The sequence below is a fragment of the Micropterus salmoides genome, unplaced genomic scaffold (genome assembly GCF_014851395.1).
Source record: "Micropterus salmoides isolate LMB-PRFRI ecotype aquatic unplaced genomic scaffold, ASM1485139v1 Ms_hic_scaffold_18, whole genome shotgun sequence".
In the NCBI taxonomy this organism is placed as follows: Eukaryota; Metazoa; Chordata; class Actinopteri; order Centrarchiformes; family Centrarchidae; genus Micropterus; species Micropterus salmoides.
Genome location: NW_024040928.1, coordinates 31,009,036 through 31,026,346, shown reverse-complemented (window position 1 = coordinate 31,026,346; position 17,311 = coordinate 31,009,036). Strand labels below are relative to the sequence as shown.

Sequence of the window (17,311 nt, the reverse complement as noted above, 5' to 3'; positions counted from 1 at the left end):
TTAAAGATTAGTTAACGCATTAGAAACATATTCCAGTTTGTCACATGAACACATCTCTTCTAGATATCTGATATATGAACTAGTCAACATTGTGCTCTAGAAAACAAACTTTCAAACCACATCTGATTCAGTTTGCAGAGTTTTAAAAAGACAGCTTGAACTTTTACTTGAAAAGTGCTGCAGCTGACGGACTTTGTGTAAAATGGACAAATAATAATGTTTAAAAACATCATTCAAGGTTGTTTTGTACATTTTATGAAAGTCTGGAAATAACAGCTGCAAAATAACTTGAAATCTGAAAACTGACAGATTGAAGCTAAATCATCATTTCAGACTTTGGCGTCTGGCCGAATAGTCAATAAAGTGAAATCTGTTTTTATTAATATGGAATGAAATACTGATTACTGTGAAAAATACTTCAGAAGTTTATTTCTGTATATAACACTTCCTGTTGTTCCAAGGGCGTCACTTTGTGTTGAAAAGTGAACATCAGGGCTCAGATGTGATGATGAAATATATGGGGGTCCTTTTGACCATCAAACACTTCATTTTCTGTACCAACATCAGCTGGAAATGTCTTTATTTCTATGAAGGGAAACTAAATATAGGTCGCAGGTGAGGATTCAAATCTAAAACTAGAACAGAATATAATGCAGAAATCAGCAGCTTGTTTTTCTTTTAGCTTCACTTACTTTTTTTGTTTCCTCTATATTTAAAATGCACGGCAGCTTTTCTTATTGTGCAAACAAACCTTTCTCAAAGCATTTTCATAAAAAGAAAGACAGTAAAACAGAGTGTGTCCATTAAAAAGCCCAGCGGAGTCGTTTCAGCTGTTTTTTATGAGTCAAATCAAAGTGGACGTTAACATTAACCCTCCTCTCATAAACAGCCACACAGTTTCCCTTCAGCCAACACGTTCAAATGAGAAGATTTAGAATAAGAATCATCTCCTGAAAACATTTAGTAACAGGCATGTGACTGGCAAAGGGCAAAAAAGCAGGAAAATATACTGAGACCCCCCCACGCCCCGATTAAACTGGTGGCGGCTCTATTATAACATGGATGGTGAAGCAGGACCCTTGACAATAACTTATTTGGTGGATGTGTTCCAGTGGGAATCAAAGACAAGGGTCTAATCCACTGCACCATCGCAACCTCTCTGTAATAATTATTATTTTGTATTCATTTTTCTTCAACAGCTACTTGTGCAACATGAAATAATATAATAATAATAAAAGTCTATAACTAAATAATATAACTGCTAAGTTTCAAATTAGTATGTACATAACATACGAGCGAATATACATACATCATTTTTCAGGAGAACGTAATTGAGAAAGCAATTTGAATAAATATAAATGGAGACAGCGTTGAACCTTTCATGGCAGTAGCAGTCCGTAATGTCCTATGTAAAGCTAGCCTCCATTGGAGGAGACAGTGGGAGGTAAAGACGTCACTTTTACATTTCACATTATTGCCTCTTAAATTGGGACTGACAGAATATACTGAGTGGCCAGAAAAAAACCCAGATGAACTCCTCACTGCCACCTCTACTGTTCAGAAGAGTGTAAAACTGATACTACAACAACAAAATGGCAGAAAATGATTAAGTTACCTTTTGATGATAAAAAATAATCTGCATGAAGTCGTCGACCGAAGGTGAAATTAATCAGCAGCTTCAACCAGGAAACCAACCAGAGAAAGAACAAATGTGACTCCAGCAGGTTTTCAAAGGTCTGTAAATTCACATGCAGTCTCTCTGGATTCATCTTCAAACTGAAGTGTTTTTTAATGTGAACACAGAGCAGCTCTGAACTTTGGACTGAGAAACTGGAGTCAAACATTAACAGTATAAATGCTTATCTCAAGATCATAAAGCTCTGGTGGTTCTACTTTACCAACTTCATTTTTCCTATTAACAACTTTGAAGGGTAGAACTCAAACTATTTCTTATCATCTGCACTTTATGCTGAATAAATTACCTGACTGCAGAGAATCCAAAGCAGTTATTTAAAGAATATGATTTACCTTCTTCAGTCAACAAGTAAACAGAACAAACTAGCATACTTTAATTTGAATCCTGAACAGTGTGTTTCTGTTTGACGACGTGATCACACTGAGTGTATTTACATAATCCTGTAGTAAGAAACTTAATCACAGCCCTCATAAAAGATGCAGGTTGGGCTGTTAACCCTTCCTGTGAGTTCTAATGAAATGAGGAAACTCGTGTTTAAATGTTCCAAGATTTTATTTTGTAATCTCAGATTTGTGAATGTGGATCCTGATTTGAAAAACTGCATGAAGGAGCTAATTTATCATCCACTTTCAATGTTCTTACACATTCTCAAACCTGCATCCAGCTGTTTGTGGATTTTAACCGTGGTTTTGATATTTGGACTAAGATCTGCAAAATGTGAGACCAGTTTGAAAAAAGTGAAGAGTTAAGAACATGAAGTGATCAAAACAAAGACACCAAACCTCATCTCAGGAGAGACACAAACATTTAACATGCTGACCTTTGATCAGCAGAGTGGTGTCCACCTTTGAAGACAATGAGTCTGTCCATAGACCAGTCACTCTTGATGGACACACAGCTGGGTCCAGGTCCAGGTCCAGCAGAGTCTGGTCCCTGCTGCTGCTCTGGGCTTCAACACAACACACACAGAGCTTTCAGAGTGAATAATGATGGTGGAGTGATTTGAGTCCTGGACAGTTAGAGATCCTCATCTCACCTCTGAGCTTTGGTCTGGCTGTCATGTTCCCCACACAGAGTGCTTTTAGAGGGAGGGACTCCCTCCTCTCTGTCCTCACACTGATTCATAGCAGAGCCCACACCTTCACACAAACACAACAACATGCTGAGAGAGCTGCACTCATTCATTACAACAAGCTTTACATCTCAGGACACTTTAGTTCTCCTTCCTCTCAGTAACATGACACAAATATTCAGGGTCGACAGAAACCTTGTTGGAGCCCTAAACAGGATCTGATGACCCCAAAATGTGTTACACAGCCCCCAGATTCACCCAGAAGTTCAGTATGTTGACCACAAAACATATCAGATGGACTGATTTGTTATAGTACATATTGTCACTTCTATTAGTGCTATTACTACAAATACTGCTTCTGTGATACAAGTACAATATCTACTGCTGGGACTGAAAACTGCTGAGAGGTCAGAGGTCAGGGTCCGGCTGTAGCTGCTGTGTTTGCTTCTGTGAGGACAGGATTTGTGCGGACTCTGTTAAAAGAGTATTTGTGTCGGCCTACCTGAGCAGCAGAATAAATCAAGACTAAAACATCAAGTTTATAATGACTAAAACGTTTTCCCCTTGTTATGTGTAATTCACATCACAGCCTCTAGGGGAAAGCAGTCGAACTTAAAGGTCCCACATTAAGCTCATTTTCAGGTTCATACTTTTATTTTGGGTTTCTACCAGAAAATGTTTACATGCTTTAATGTTCAAAACCACATTGCTTTTCTCACGCTGTCCGTTGCTTCAACTTAACAATACTACTTTTTTTTTTCCAGTGTATCCGCTCATTCAGCATTTTCCCAAACCAAGTCCCCACAAACTGCTGCCACCTTTATTAATCCATCCATCGTCAACCGCTTATCCTGCGTACAGGGTCACGGGGGCTGGAGCCAATCCCAGCTGACCCTTTATGTTTATAATTATACAATAATAATATGTAATTCAAAGTCCAGGGACAAGCTGCTTTTCAAAGCTTTGTCTTCACTGCTATAAAGAAGAAAAAAATGACAAAAAGTATAAACAAATGAATGACAAAATAAAGAAATAGCCTTTTTTTTAACCAAAATGTATTTTATATTTGTTTATTTATATAATTAATTATTTATTTCTGCATTCATACTTATGTTATTATGTTCTTCATAATTATAAGGGATAAAAGCCTTGTAGGCTAGTACTTGTAGGTTTTTAAGATGTGACAGTAAGCCCACTCACCGCTTTGAAATGTTTAAGTATTTTATATTTCATACAGCCTGTCGCAGCCGTTAAATAAATGGGTTTCATTTTTTACGTGAGGCTGAATATTATGCAATATAGCAATATTGAAATTCAGTTTAATATGAGTGTGTTTCTTTTACGTTAGAAGCCATCTTGTATCACACAGACTGGTCATGTAGCGCCTCACCTTTAGCGATGTGGAGGTAATGTGGGGGAGTTTTCAGAAGCCTAATGTTGAGATTCAGTCTTTCAACCACTGTTAGAGCACATTTTATTACTTTTCATGGCATGAATGGATTTTTCATTTTGTTGCTTTATGAAATTAATTTAGAACAATGTTTGGACCATTCCTGTGTGTTAAATAAATGATTCTGATGTCTGAAGTGACGAGACGTTCTTAAAAGTGAGTTGACCACTTATTCAATCAGTGCCTGAGGCTTTTAATATGGAAACGCCGACACACAGTCGAGCTGAAAGAATAAGGCTGAAATTGTCAGAAGAACACATCAAATCTACAGATTGAAATTATAGGATACGCATGTTAACTTAGACATTCACACTGCAGCTGTTACTTAGATTATGTCTGTCTAATATTACAGTTTGCTTTGTAAAATTTGACGCTCTGCTGCCAGAAGACTTCTTCATGTCTGCGATTGGTCATCTGCTGCTAACCCCGCCTTTTATGTGAAGGTGCTCATTGGGAGCTGGATTGGGAAACCCTGGATTGAGTTACAGAGTCTCAGAGGGATAACACCTTCAGCCTGAAGGCCTCTGTAAAGATGCGGACTTCTGAGGACCAGGTGGACTGACCTGGTCTCACACAGACTCCACGCTCTGTTACAAACATGAGCAGATAGACTCTACTGGGAGAAATAATGGGAGATCGTCTCTGCTGTATCAGAGCGCTGTAGAAGATTATTTTTGTAAATAAACTTGTTTTTATCTGCATTTTGTAATAAAATGTAAACTCCAGATTTATATGTTGGTTCTTTTCATATCAGCAGTGTTTGTACATATTTAACACAGTAAACTGTAAGTTAAACAGAAACCTGTTGTCTGTTTTTAAAAGTTCAATGTGTAAGTTTTAGTGACATCTAGTGGTGAGGATTGTGACTTGCACCCCCCCTCCCCTATCCAAGCGAGTAGTACAGCTACTGAAGGAATCATGAACTGATTTATTGCACGTTTGGAGTTATTTCTATAAGTCACGTGGATGTGGGTGGTGATTTCTGTATAGTTAATTTACACACCTGTTCAACGCCAGTGGCAGAAAGAGGGTGAGTGACGCTGTATTTTTTGTTGACCGCGGTATTCTTTATAGTTTTTGATCATTGTGATTATTTTGAATATACGTTTTCACATTATATTAAGTTGCATATTTTCGTCAATAAAAAGCAAAGATTATATTTTTTGAGATCCGCAAATTATTTGTGCAGCGAGTCAGACAAACAGCACCACAAGGCCCTACCTCAGCCTCTCAGCGACTACTTTGTTTTTGCTTTAGTCACTACAGATACGGTGCCTGAGACAGGACAAATATGCCATCTATGAGATAGGAGAGAGTTGCCAGTCAAGATGGATATAGACAAATAAATAATATTGACTTAATTATTCAGTTAAACCATATGTTTTGAATATTATTACTTGTTCATTAATAAACAGCCACATGAAGAAATGAAGTGCTGCATGATGTCTCATACTTCTGTAATACATTATTTTACATCTTGGGAGGGTTGGTTCATCTGGACTAACATACATGTTAATGAAGAACATCTCAAACTCTAAACACTATCACATCTAGTGCATCCAGTATGACCACTGACAGATAACAGGACAATGTGAGCCTCACTGTTTCTGCACCACAGTCCATTATAAACCATATTGTCAGGTGAGGATCAAGGCTCCTCTCACTTTGCTTAATTAGATAAACAATCTGCAAATATTACCAAAATGTTTTTAATTTTTTAAAATACAACAGAAACACAAAGTAGTACTGACAGCCATAATTTCAGCTTGTGGTAAAATGGTGCAACATTTTTAATGGGCATTTAGCATGTGGAAGCATAAATTACACATTTGTGTGCACAGTGGGGAAAACAAAATTTTAATGCACATTCTCAAAGTTTTATTCTTGGTCACTTGATAGACGTGGTCTTGTTATATATCTCCATTAGCAGTAAAAAGAAATACAAGTTTTCCACCAGGGCAGTAAATTGTGAAGTTTAGCTGCTGATCTGAGCTTTGATGCTGGAAGCTGCTGTTTTATTGCCAATTAGTGATCAGCTGATTGTCTCATGACAAACAACTACATATTTTACACCACAACCCAAAGCACAGCGCTGGAGAATAAAGCAATCCAACTAACCTTACATGATTTTTCTATCAGGGCAGTAAAAGTTTAACTCTGTGTTGACATTTTTACATCCAGTAAAGTTCGGTAGAACTACTTGCAACAAATGTATCATAGCAACCAAAGCAGTCGGAAAAACGCTGCGCCTCAAAAAACGCCTGCTAGCGTCCCTGCTGGGAAAATCCACAACATCCGTGATTTCTGCCCTCAGCTGTTTGTATCTGTCCCGACTCCGTCTGGCTTCACGAGGCTGAAGTTAGCTTCAGTTTCGGCAGTTAAGGGAAACTTAAGTGAAAGTTAACTTACGTTGCTGAGCGACCGATTCTCCGTTTTTTGCACCTCGTACTGCTGTGAAAGCTGTTATGCATTTTAGCAAAGCGTTAAGGCTGTCTGAAACACTTGTTTAGATTTGAAAAATAAGGGCAATTTCACTGCTTTTTCTGTCCACATGCAGACCACATTAGACCAGGTCCAGATCCAAAACCACTATACTTAGAGCTCTCAAATCTGGACTAGATTGATACAGAGAGGCTAAAGTGTCAATCAAACATAGTTTCAGATTTGTGAAACGTTTATTCATTTGTGAAAATACTTTAAAGGATGATTCATTGTTTTTTCGCATGTAGACCACATTAGACCAGGTCCAGATCTAAAATCACTATGCGTAGAGGTCTCAAATTTTGAAATTTAAATTTTTACTCCTGTGGCTGATTCAAATAAACAGCCAGCTTCCACATCAAGTGAAGGACCTGTTGGGCAACTCTGTAGATGGAAACGTTGTGATAAAGATCTGCATTTCAGCTTTTCATAATATAATTTTATTTAACAGCTTTCAAGACAAATAAATGCAAATGTGTTCTTTTGCTTATAGCTCAGATTCTCAGTTCTTGTCACTATGAGGATGAAATGTGCCACAGTGTAACAGATTATTAGGATTTGGGATGTTGCTGATATGTAGATGCACAGATATTAACTTACATTTGGGCTGTAAATGCCAATTTAGTCCATTTAAAGTCTTTTGGGTCATTCATGGAAGCAGAGCAGGTCGAGGTTTTAGTAAGAAGCTTTTCAGAATAAAAGTGCAACAACTTCGTTTTGAGTCATTTTGTGAGAAGAAGAAGTGTCAAAGATGTTGGTCCCCCAATATCAGATATATGAACTTAATCTGGACCTCTAATGCTTAATGAATTAAATGTCCTGGGTAAAGAAGTTAAAATGCAAAAGTAGATTTCAGTAAACAATCTTGGATGGAGGGCAAAATGTTTGTTTCAGTGTCCTGATTCAGTATCTCTGATGTTTCACTGTCCTCTAGTGGGGAAGCTTCAGTGTGGCACATTTAGAAGAAGAAGAAGAAGAAGATATACTTTATTTAATCCCCAGAGGGGAAACTCAATGTTTTCTTTTGTTTTTTTAGGCTTTTTATTTAGGCTTCATTGCTGTGTGCTTCTTCCTGTGTCTGTTTTAAAGGGTCAGTTCACCAATTTCACGAAAAGACTTTTATATATTTTATATTTTTTAGATATTTTCTCTTACCTCCAGGGGTCTCTGGCCATGCAGATAGTTTTTTGTTGTTACTGTGAGGTTTGGATATTTTCTCAAATGTTAGATGACTCATTTCCTGTGTGTTTAAACTAATTGAAATGGAGGACATCTCTGCACACAGTTTAGCCAACTGAACCACCTAAATAAGCCAAAGTCATTAAAACTCCTTTTTCATAATCAAATTCATTATATCACCATTGTGTGTCCATACCAGATACAATATCAAATCAAACAGATTCAAATTTGTTTTGAGGTTTCAGATGCTCCTGTGCTAATGTAACAAAAGCAATAATAGGCTAATTTACTGAATATCACTGTTTCTCAATATAAAATATAAACTGTGCTCAGCATGAGACCTTTTGCCTCCCATACTACTGCAGGCCATCTCTTTGAACTGAAACTGGTATTAAGGTCATTTTCACTGCATTAAGATGACTAGAAGTGTCAAGTGATGCATCAAACCTTCTTGTCTTTGTGCTTAAACACATGTTTTCTCTTTTTGAATGGTTTTCTCTTGTGTCAGTGGGAAGCAGCAAACTGGTTTAGTACCAACAGGCCATAGCACTATTTTCTTATTCTGTCTTATTAAGTTTATACTTCACACAACTTTATTGTGACGTGAGTGTTAACTGCTATTAAGCTTACGAATATTAATGATCTAAAGAGGAAGGAAATCTAGTGGTAACAGCCTGATATCCATCTACTGCTTACTGACCACAGAGGAAAGGCTTCTTTAAAGACAGCGTCCTTCTTCATTGTAAGTAGAGTTGTTTATTGATGTGACTGATACTGAACATCTCCTGTGTACATTATTTGATCTGCTGACATGTTTTATTGTCTGTGAAGCCGCACAGAGATGAGAGGAGCAGCTATGAGTTTACCTGCAGCAGCGAGAGGATTTGTCGCCTTCCTTCTCTCTGTGTCAGGTAATGTTTATCTAAACTCACATTCATCACATTAAAAGAGGGGAATCTGGGAAAACGTAGGTCTTGTAAAAGTAGGCTGAAGGTCACATGTGGAAATAAGTGGATCAGAGTTGTGTGAAAGTCAAACTTCCTAGAAACGCTACAAATATTGGTTTTATATAACTGTGGAAACTCCCCTGACTTTAATTATCTTTATATAGTTGTCGTTTGTGTACATTTTAATGGATATCAGGACGCTAGTTTTTTTGCTCTGTCCTTTGTATAAAGTATCTGTTTGCTGAGCACTTTCACATGCTGTAAACTGAGTATATTGTGTTTTCTCCTCACTCTTTAAAAACCTATAGTCCTGTTTTGTCCGATAGCCGACCCTGGTAGTAGAAGCACCAGCTCATGTGGTGCACAATTAGTTTCTGCAGCTACTTTAGCAACAGTACAGGTTTTTGAAAGAAATGAGTGTCACAGTCATCACATACAGACTTCTCTCATATCACCATATATCTGCATCAAACCCTGCGAGTTCTTTTTGTGCTATCTGACGTCAGTGTGATGTTTCATGCTCTGTGTTGAAAACTGTTTATATCATAGCTGCTATAAGCCACACAGTGTTCTGCATTTCCTTTTGTTTTCACACTTAAGCAGCAACCCCAGACTGAACAGAGAGGACTGAGCAAGAAAAGCCCAGACTCTCTAATGACTTCTTATTCTATCCTCTTATTCTGGCCAGTAAACTTCAGTAAATGTCACAGGTTCACTTTCCTGCACCTTCAGACGCACCTGCGTTCAGAATGGTTTTTTTTAGAAAGTGCCTAAAAAGGAAGTTAACATGTTGTAAAAATAATACAGAACAGCTCTGATTATTTTATGTACTACTGCTGTTCTCCCACATGCCAGAAAATCGTCTTTTTCATTCATTATTTATTTTGGAGGACATTTCGTTGAGATCTTCAAATCCAAAACACCTGGAAGGAACACAAATGTCCCAACAATGGTAAAATAAACACATGATAAAATTATATTTTCCAGTTCCAGTTCTAGGTGCAGTCTAACAAATGAATGGAAGAAACTTCTTAAATACGTGAAGATTACGACTCTCCTTCAGCGTGTCTTTACTCTACTTCTTCAGTAATTAAGTGTCCATGTAGTATCCATGGTAACAGCACACCGTGTAGTTTCTAATACAAGAGGAAATCAAGCCGCTCACATTGTGTTTGTTAGAACTTAGAAAGCAAAAGAATGATACAGAACAACTGGATTTTACATCACACTGAACTTCTGCTCTGTCTCAGAAAAGTGTGCATGATATTGTTTTAATACATTTCCTGTTTTGAGGACTTTTGTAAGATGCACTTTTCAGGCAACACCCAGAAGTAACAAATATTCCTGTGTCCCAGTGATGATAAAATATGATGATAAAATTCAGTGAGTTCTAGTTAGATGCATGATTATGAACTGTTTATGTGAATTACTACAGATAATCAGTCAGATAATTAAGCTTGTCCAGGTTTCCTTTCCCCAAATCATATCAGTAGTTTGATCTACTTTGTCTTAATAACTGATTCATTTTGGTTGTTGTTCTGATGTGCTCTGTGTTACAGGGGTACAGAGTCTGAATGGCTGGGGAGTGACTTACACTTCTACTGAGATCTGTGCCTTCAAAGGATCAACTGTGGACATAAGCTGCACCTACACATATCCATCCTATATTAATTACGTTTATACTACTATTGAGAAAAGATTCTGGTTTAAAGGTGGTGAATTTGTGGATCTGTATCAGTATATCTGTGATGAGAACCGCTGCACTCTGAGAATCACAGACCTGAGAGAGAGTTCAGGTTCAGGTTCATAACAAACCAACCAGGTGGGACATATACTGGTTCACCTGGAGTCACTCTGTCTGTCACAGGTAACATTTCATCTGAATATTTCCAAGTGTTAATCATCATTAACTGCGTCTGTGTGTTGACAGTTGAGTCTAAATGAAGACTTCTGTTTCTTATTCACATAATCAGATCTCCAGGTGCAGGTGAGCAGATTACAGGTCAACACGTCTGATATCTGGGCAGAGCTGAAGTGTCACAGCAGTTGTCGTCTACCTGGTCATCCTTACTACACCTGGTACAAGAATGGACAGAGTATTTGGGGACAAACATCTAATTCTTATTCAGGCTTCTTTGATCCTGCAGACAGCGTTTCCTGTGCTGTACAAGGAAATGAGAAGTCTCGCTCTCCTTCAGTGTGTGAGTTTACATCCAGTCTTCCACTGACATGACACCATCTGGAGCCTTTAACCTGTTGTACTGCACATTAACTGACTTTGGCAATCGTCATAGATGTTCCCTGATTATGAACCCATGTAGTTTCTGTTGGAGGAAATCAAGCTGCACCGCCACTTTGTGTTTGCATGGATTATTGTCTAATTAAAATATGCTGCACTGTTAAAGCTCAAGCTCATGTTGAAATGTTATATGTGATCATGTTTTCTCCTCCAGATGCTCCAAAGCTTCCCTCAGTGTCACTGAGTCCCTCTGCTGAGATAGTGGAGAACAGTTCAGTGACTCTGACCTGCAGCAGTGATGCTAACCCAGCAGCTAATTATACCTGGTACAAGGAGAACATAAACTTCCATCCTCTCAGTAAAGAACCACAGCTTGTCTTCAGCTCCATCCAGTCCTCTGACTCTGGAGAGTATTACTGTGCAGCTGAGAACGAGCTGTTAATAATACGCTGTTAATGTGAAATGTGAGTAAACTCAAAGTCCTTTTAGGCAGGTCCTGCCACTCGGCCGCCATCTTGGCAACGCCTCCGGGCAGCTATTTCGACTAACAACACCAGGTTCCTATCTGAATGAATGGGGAGAGAGCCAGAACTGCACTTATAGAGGTCACCGGGACATAAAAACTTTGACAACTTTGCCCCAAAATAAGATTTAAAAAGCGTTTTTCCCAAGCGGTTATACTTCTACTTCGCATGCGGTGGCCAAAGGCTTCTGTCTTTAATCAACCCTGTCTTCTTCTGTTTTTTTCAAATACATTTAGCTGGAAACAAAAATACTTTTTCTTTTGGATTTTGTTTCATGGCATCATTGTTTGAATTGTGGGAAGGGCTAATTTTTTTTTAACCCCGTGCAGCTACAGTATCGACATCAGTCACCTGCAGAAAAGTATGACTCCAGTATTTATAAAATATTTTGGGTGATATAACTTACCTCTGTTTACCCTAAAACATGTATGAGGGAAGTTGAATATAACTCAAGTGGTCCAACACACAGCTCTGCCTGCTGCCAGTCACAAAACCACCTCCAAAGTTTCAGATGCTTCCACACACATAACTATTACCCGTTTCAACACATATATCCTCAATTTGGTTCATTGATTTGATCTTTTCCAGATGCCTCAAAGCTTCCCTCTGTGTCAGCAAGTCCCTCTGGTGAAATAGTGGAGGGCAGTTCAGTGACTCTGACCTGCAGCAGTGATGCTAACCCAGCAGCTAATTATACCTGGTACAAGGAGAACGAAGACTCATCAAAAGCATCAGGACAGAACTTCACATCACCGAGTTCAGAGCTGAACACAGTGGGAAATATTACTGTGAAGCTGAGAACAGAAGAGGACGTCATAACTCCACCTTACATCTGGTTGTTGTGGCAGGTAAACTTCTGCATTCAGCTACACACACAGACGTTTACTGCACCAGACCTGATTCACATATTAATATGTGAAAACAAACACGTTCTCACTTCAAAAACTGGTACAGTTTCCTGTCTACATTTCCAAAGACTGTTTTTCTGTAGCTACGTTCAGTGAGAAACCTCTGACTGACTGATTAACAGATAGAATCACCTGGCAAAGTGATTTATTAATCCTTACTCTAATCCTGCTAATGAGTGATGTCACATGTCTTTCTGTACTTCTAGGGAATTCAACAATAATAATGAATATCATCAGGTTGACTCTGGTGGTCTTGATGCTGATTCCTCTGCTTCTCCTGAATCTGTGGACGACGTAAAACAGTCAGAATCCATCAGTTCAGTCTTTCATTCTTCAAACTTCTTCACTTTAGTGTTGTGAAATTCATGATGTTAAAATTAGTATTTGTTGTTGTTGGACTCCATCCAGGGAGAAGAAAACTCTGAGCTCCACCACTGAACCAAATGAACCTGTAGAGACAATAGAGGTGAGAGAGACACAGAGAGACAGGCCCTGTTGACAAAACGTCCCCTATTTCACGGTTATAATAACTTGTCTCATATGCTGTGGAAAGTGAAGAAGGTGTGATGGACAGACTCGCCCTATGCGGGTTCGGTGAGTACCACCTTTAAATGCTGAATAGTAAACGTTGCTACGGTGTAGTATTTCCTGCACAGTGATTGGACGGCTGGGTAAAAAGTGACAGTAACGAGCGCAGCATTTTTCCCAAAGTTTAACATTTTTCAACTCTCGGCGACCGAAAAAAAAACGCTCAGCACCTCGTCACGCTGCTGGAGTTTTTATCAGCTCGTAAAAACGCGACGCTCCCATTGCAATGAACTGAAAAAAGACACTGGCGTCAGAAGCTCTAAGTTCTCATTTTATCTTAGTGAGGCCTGTTTTAAGAGTTTTCGTTTCTACCTTCTCTTTACTTCACTTAACCAATAAGTTTTTGGGTTAAGTTTTTTTAGTTTACAGCAACAAAAAAAAATTTGCATCACCAATTTGGCAAAATAAGGGAAATTACAATACCACAAAATACAAATGTGAAACACTGCTTCACAGATCAGCATATAATCAACAACTCACAACTCTAAATTAGTCCTTTTGTTAAGTCCTTTAAAAGTCCAGATGAACTTCACAGCACACTGCAGCAAAATAATAAAGTTTCAGTCCTACCACGATTCAGGTGAACGAATCAGTGTCCTTATCCCGCGAGTATAGGTTGGTCTTGTGGAACAGACCCGTATCCGACGCAGTTTATTCTATGGGTGGTTCGCCATCTTCTTTCCCGGCTTCACGTGCATAAACACCAAGCAGCTCCTCACAACAAAAAAACCTGGCCTGTTACAACAGGGAAATACACACATTTCAGTCTTTTATATCTTCAACAAAATTAACTGAGGAAGACTAGCACCTAAACACAGGTTAAACGTTAAATTAAATCTGAACCATGTTCGTCTCCATTCTCTCACCAGGCTAAACTTGACCGTGCCTGATGCATGTAGCTTTTCAATTCTTTTACACATATAAAACCACAAAATACACAACATAATTCACATTTTTTTAGTTTAGCTACTGGCACTTAGGCTTAACGTTATATTCAGCTCGAAAGAAAACAAGGAAATGCATAATTTACATGTTGTAAATAGTAGTTTTCACTCAGCAAATCCAAAAACAGAATCCATCAATGTGGACTAAAAGCAACACAAAATCCTCCAAAAATGGAAAAGAAATGAGGTTTTACAGTCTTCAAAACTTGTTTTTTACTCTTTCATCTCGGTCGGTTTCAGACTTCTCTGTTGTTTCCTTCTCAAGGTCAACTGCTCTCGCTCTGTTTTTCCTCTCTCTCCAGCAAGCCGCGCTAGAGTCACTCTGATTGGCTGTTACTGCTGCACTCATTAAATTACTGATTTAATGCCTAATTTTATTTGCTTGTTTACATCACATTTTTATTTGTTTTCCCTTTTAGTGGTTTTAAGGTAACATTAACATGGGTTACATGTGCATGAAAAAACAATTTGGCTTTCCAGCCTAACTGCTGCAAAGAAAATCCTGGTGATACGGTGGAAACCAACATGTACTCTATCACTACACAGTTGGTGGAATATTCTTACTTTAGAGCTCTCTGTGTCAGTCTCACAAAGGAAAAGACCATAAGGTCTTGGTCTAGGTGAGCGAATGAGAGAATGAAGGTGTGTATTGTTTTTCTGAACACGTAGATGCCTTTTTTTTCTGTCAACACGAAACCAGAAACCAGAAATATATTTGGTAATTTCAGCAAGTATATTTACTTTTAAATAAAATAAATATTGATCAAATCTAATTATTTGCAGGTTTCATGAAAGAGGTCTATATTGAGCCTAATCTTGTCTCTCCCATCAGTTAGACTCTGGTCTGGTGTGTAAGAAGGTCTCAGACTTGAAGGCCGTCACTGCAGCACAGACAGAAGACTCAGAGCGGCAGGAAGACGTGGTGTGAAGTCCAGTCAGGTTAGAGCCACCTGCATCAAATAAAGGCCGACTTCAGATTTACAGTTAAATTTACAACTTACACAAGTTGTATGTGATTTTCTTCAGATGCAGTAGAACCAGACTCACCTGATGGAAACAAAGTAGAACATCACTGAAATATCCCTGGAGATGGAGGCTGTGGAGGAAGAACACTTTGCTAGATGTTAACATCTTCCAAGAACTGCTTGGCTGATTCAAATAAACAGCCAGCTTCCACATCAAGTGAAGGACCTGTTGGGCAACTCTGTTGATGGAAACATTGTGATACTAATTTTATTTAACAGCTTTCAAGACAAATAAATGCAAATGTGTTCTTTTGCTTTGGCTTATTGCTCAGATTTTCAGTTCTTGCCACTATGAGGATGAAATGTGCCACAGTGTAACAGATTATTAGGATTTGGGATGTTGCTGATATGTACAGTGAGGAAAATAAGTATTTGAACACCCTGCTATTTTGCAAGTTCTCCCACTTAGAAATCATGGAGGGGTCTGAAATTGTCATCGTAGGTGCATGTCCACTGTGAGAGACATAATCTAAAAAGAAATATCCAGAAGTCACAATGTATGATTTTTTAACTATTTATTTGTATGATCAAACAGTGATCAATCTGGATCTATAGAAAGACACCCATGTCCAAGGTACATCTGGTGGTTATGTGAGACGTGTTCCAGAACCTAACCCTAAAGTTGACCATGCTGATGTTACACAGTTAAGTGTCTTGGTCATATCCTTAACTTCTCGGCCCACCCTGGGAAACCCTTGAGTGAAGGTTAACAGGGCTCCTAGTGTCTCTGAAACATTTATTGGTCTGGGTTTCACTGGTATGGAGTTCCCCACTCCATGAGGGAGCTGTGCACACGCATAACAGCTCTGATTGGTTACTTTTCTTGAAGTGGTCATCGTGGTTGCATACCATGCATTGTCTTTCAGCCCAGCCGGGCTGTCAGGGAGGACGTGCATCTCCTCCTCTTCGGCCTGGAACTTTCCCTCAGTCAGGCCAAGTTTGTTGTTTTCATGTTTGGAAATGATGACAGTGAGCAGAACAACGCCTCCGTTTTGTCTCGGTCCGTCACCTCTCCAGAGCCATCTGTTGGTTTCAGTGTGCCCGCGGTGAGTGTTTGGGAGATTAGTGGTTCTAGGTGGTCTCAGAGACCTCCACTCCCCTCCCTCCCTAGGAACACAAGGCAGGGGAAAGCTCAGCTCAATCACTGATCTCCATCTTCGCCTGGTTTGAGGCCTTTTGGTTACTTTGGCACTCGTTTGCAGTGGGTGGCGTGAATCCAAGTTGCTCTTTCAGACACTTTTACTGCTGTTTCTGTTGTTAGCAGTATCTGAAATGGCCCGGTCCACCTGCGAGCCCTTTCTCCTGAAGTCCTTTCCCACAATCCAGTCCCCTGGCTCCAGATCGTGCAGTTTCTTTTCTGCGGCCTTCAGGATGGCGTTTTTGAACCAATAATAACAGAAGGACCAGCTGATGCATATCTGCCCCCAGAGGAACATCAAGCAGAACTCCATTCAAAAATTAAGCACTTTTAAAACACTTAAGGCCAAAATACGTTTTTTAATTTAATTAATCAGTTAAATTATTAACTCAGAATTTCTAGAATCCACCAATAAGCATCTGATTTTAATGAATGTTGTTGAAGTTAACGTCAAGTCTCGCGGTTAGATTTCCACGTTGAAAACCTTCTTAAATAAATAATGTTTGGTACATTTGGTCTGCGCCGAAATGAAGCCTTGCCTCTAATGAATAGTTAAGTTTAAATAGCAAGTTTAAAAAAGCTTTGGCCTTTGTTGATAAAAGGAAGATCTACTAAATTGGTGTTTTCTGAATGGAGTTTGGTGAGAGAGCAGCAGCCACGGAGGCTAAACCAGGTAAACGTTGTGTTTGAACTCACAGCGGGCGGATGAGCAGTTGGTCACTTTCCTCCGCAGGAACCGTGGCGTCACATTTACGTTTAGACGCCATGTTTACCTGAATAAACTCACAAATCTTCCACAAATACTAAATTAACTCAGAACTTCAGCTATTCCGCGCGTTGCCACAACTTTAACTCACTTCCGGCTCCTGCTGAAATACCTCCGTGTGGTACAACTGCTGGTAACTTTGGTTCCACCTTTGGGAGTGTGTTTTTCTTCTTCTTTTATGGCAGATTGCAGCCATGACTTTTAAAGGTGCATACGCCACCTACTGTACCGGAGTATGTTGCATGAACTATGTTTGTTGACACAACTTCATTTCATAAAATAATTAAAATAATATTGAGAGAAAAACCTAAATCCTATTATATATCTCTATATTTTTCAGATAATAATAATAAA

The 17,311-nt window shown here is 38.9% G+C and overlaps 2 protein-coding genes, 1 long non-coding RNA gene and 1 pseudogene across 4 annotated transcripts in view; all 4 read right to left on the bottom strand.

The window, feature by feature from the left end:
• LOC119908583 (NLR family CARD domain-containing protein 3-like) overlaps nucleotides 1-2,173 on the bottom strand; it is a 66,925-nt gene extending 64,752 nt beyond the window's left edge. Inside the window, 1 exon segment of the mRNA XM_038726369.1 lies at nucleotides 1,616-2,173. The gene's annotated coding sequence lies outside the window, so the exon portion shown is untranslated.
• The window catches only part of LOC119909373 (NLR family CARD domain-containing protein 3-like), a 175,128-nt gene that overhangs the window by 26,537 nt on the left and 131,280 nt on the right, over nucleotides 1-17,311 (bottom strand). The window lies entirely within an intron of this gene.
• The window catches only part of LOC119909391, a 53,374-nt pseudogene that overhangs the window by 17,689 nt on the left and 18,374 nt on the right, over nucleotides 1-17,311 (bottom strand).
• Nucleotides 12,609-17,245, bottom strand: LOC119909463. 2 transcript variants are annotated; one of them, XR_005445450.1, is made up of 4 exons: nucleotides 16,888-17,245; nucleotides 15,076-15,232; nucleotides 13,655-14,978; nucleotides 12,609-12,945 (listed from the first exon to the last, which is right to left on the bottom strand). It is a non-coding gene; the product is annotated as an uncharacterized LOC119909463 (long non-coding RNA). The 2 variants fall into 2 exon arrangements; XR_005445449.1 differs by having other exon boundaries at nucleotides 12,609-14,978; nucleotides 16,888-17,239.